At 51.2% G+C, this 2808-nt stretch overlaps 1 protein-coding gene across 2 annotated transcripts in view; it reads left to right on the top strand.

Moving 5' to 3' along the window:
- The window catches only part of LOC101983149 (zinc finger protein 250), a 16067-nt gene that overhangs the window by 3049 nt on the left and 10210 nt on the right, over positions 1-2808 (top strand). Inside the window, exon 1 of one of the 2 annotated variants that reach the window (XM_005354136.3) lies at positions 453-710. The exons of the other annotated variant lie outside the window; for it this stretch is intronic. The gene's annotated coding sequence lies outside the window, so the exon portion shown is untranslated. Of the gene's footprint in view, positions 1-452; positions 711-2808 lie in introns of those variants that run through there. 2 annotated transcript variants of the gene reach the window in all.

The following is a 2808-nucleotide window of genomic DNA, read 5'->3' as shown; positions in this document are numbered from 1 at the left end:
TTTTTTTTTTTCCACATGGGTAATAGTGATCAAACTCGGATACTCGGGCGTGCGCAGCACGTTGACTGCTGTATCTCTCCGTCCCTAGAATAACTCATTTTTAAAGACCGCTTATACCAAGTGGGGCAAACACAAGCAGCAACTGGAATAGTCATACATTGCCGAGGCTAGAGGATGTGCTGCTGCTGAAGATGAAAGACTGGCGGTTCCTTACGCAGCTAAACACATACTATACCATAAACCCGAGCAGCCCGAGCCGACCTGATGGGTTCCAGGACGAGTCCTCCTGGCTGCCTGACTACCAGGGCAATCGCTAGAAGACAAGCACGAGCTTGGCGGAAGTGACCGAAGCCCCCTCGAACAGAGGGGCCGCAGGGAGGGGGTGAGGGAGGGAGGTACTCGGGTTTCTAGGGACAGTGGGAGCCGGCTTCCGCCGCCGCCGCCGCCGCCTCAAAGAGCAGGCGCGGTCTCTCTAGGCGCTGCGGAGGCCTCGGCTCTCAGTGATCCGGGGGCGCAGGCCAGGAGTCCTTTGGCAAGAAAAGCCAGAGGCAAGGCGAACGATCCGACCCTCAGGCGCTGTGGTCCAGGACTGGGGGGTGGAGACGGGGGCGGGGTCCCCTGGGATTGACGACTGCGCAGACCGGGCGGGACGGCCCCTTTGTCTTAGGGAGCTGAGACAGCAGCCACAGGGCGAAAGGTTGCAGCAGATGGTGAGTGGCGTTCTGTTGGATGCGCGGGACTCTCTCCTTCATCCACACCCAAGCTCCGCGTCCTCACGTGCGCCAGCCCTTCCCCCGATGGATGCCTGCGGCCCGGCTGCTGCCCCCAGGCCGCACCCTCTGCCCCAGTCCCTCGGACCCTCCAGGCCCCTCTCCCCTGGACCCCACACAGTGGCTCCCACCAGCCTGGGTCGGGATGGATGGTTCTGATGTGCATAAGCTTTCTTAGTGGCTAGTTAATTTAGCTTGGGATTCGGATGAGGTTTTGTGAAATAACCACCGCGTCCCAGACTGCCCTGGAAGTCCTGGGTTCGCACGATCCTCCCTGCCGTCAGGTCCACTCACTGTACAGGGTTTTAAAGTCACTTGCACGGTCTTATTGATCGCGCAAACACCCTTGTGGCATCCTCAGCAGCTGAGGCTGTTTCCTGTCAAAGTGAAGGTGCCCTGCCCTGTTCCACATAGCACAGCTTCTTTTTTAAAAAAAAGTATTTATTTATATATTTATTTATTATGTATACAATTTCTACGTGTATGCCTGCAGGCCAGAAGAGGGCACCAGACCTCATTACAGATGGTTGTGAGCCACCAAGTGGTTGCTGGGAATTGAACTCAGGACCCTTGGAAGAGCAGGCAATGCTCTTAACCTCTGAGCCATCTCTCCAGCCCCACAAAGCTTCTTCTTGAATTTATTCTTCTGCGGATGCTTTCTTGTTACTCTGAAATAGCCCCTTTTAATGGGTGTCAACAGCTTCTCTAACATGGCATTTTCCTGTTTAATTTTTATTTTATGTGTATTTGTGTTTTGTCTGCCTGTGTATCTGTATAGTATGTGCATGGCTGTTGCCAACGGAAGCCAGAAGAGGGCATCGGGTCACCTGGAACGGACTGTGAGCCATCACATAGGTGCTGGGAATCGAATATAGGCCCTCTGGAAGAACAACCTGTGCTCTTAACCCTTGAGCCCTCTCTCCGGTCCCCGCATTTAAATATTAACAGAAAGTGATATTGCCGGGAAAAGAGGATGGTTCAGTTGAACACCTGAGTCCAGATCACCAGAACCCACGTTTTAAAAACTGGATGTGCTTGTTATGCCCAGATCCTCGAAGTATCCAAAAAAAGTCCCGTATGTAAAAGCAAAGAGCCTTTTTCTACACAGTTTGCAAACTCGGACTCCTGGTGTCCAACGTGTTGGTGAGAGCCCCTAGCTCAGGTAGGGTTGGGTTTTTATAGCAGCAAAGGTGGGGGGGGGATTTCTAAGGTTCGGGACCCCAGATTGGCTGACATTTGTCTAGGAGTGTCCTGGTGAAAAACCAATGGGTGTGTGCTAACAGGTGATTCTATCTACAATTTTTGGAATGTTAAGAATTTCCTTTGGATGGTCTATTCCTGAGTGGTTCCTGGGTGGTCTCAGTTTGTGGTCTTTCTTGGAACCTGGCATTGCCTTAGGGAAAACTACTGAGACTCAGGCCTCTATTGAGCTTGTCATGGCTGAGGTAGTCCTCTGGTCTCCACGTGTTTGCTGAGTTGTGGGTACAATAATTGCCTTGTATGAGGGAGGTGTAGTATTCCCTAAGGTCAGAGGATGTTAGTCAGAATGACCACTGAGCCGTCTCCCCAGCCCACAAGGATTCTTTTACATGCCTGCCCAGTGTCCTGTCAGTGAGAACACAGTGACACTGGGAGGGATTTCTGGTGTATCTTTCTAGAATAATTGGAAGCAAGTACTACTGCCGGTGCGTGTGCACACTCCTGTTATTAATATAGCAAGAAACCTCCTGTGGGCTCTACCACCTACTAGATAGATGCTTCTGTTTAAAGCTGTGTGAGCATCAGTTCTGCCACATTGCACACTGGGAATTTCCATGTGGGGGACACAGAGAAATGGCATGAGGTTAATAGGCTAGGGCTAGTAAGCCACCTGTGCCATCCTATGCAGAGGCCAGTCCCTGGGGCGTTCTTGCCATCAAGATGTTTCCATTCTTGATTGTTATTGGTGAACGTGAAAACTCTGCATTTGTCTTTTAGCTGTTTGTATTCCCATTCAGATTAACCAGCGTGTGTTCTTTTTGTGTATATTAAAATACAC

Source organism: Microtus ochrogaster, chromosome 15 (genome assembly GCF_000317375.1).
Source record: "Microtus ochrogaster isolate Prairie Vole_2 chromosome 15, MicOch1.0, whole genome shotgun sequence".
Taxonomy (NCBI): domain Eukaryota; kingdom Metazoa; phylum Chordata; class Mammalia; order Rodentia; family Cricetidae; genus Microtus; species Microtus ochrogaster.
The sequence above is the reverse complement of the archived record's forward strand: the minus strand, read 5'-3'. Positions and strand labels throughout refer to the sequence as shown.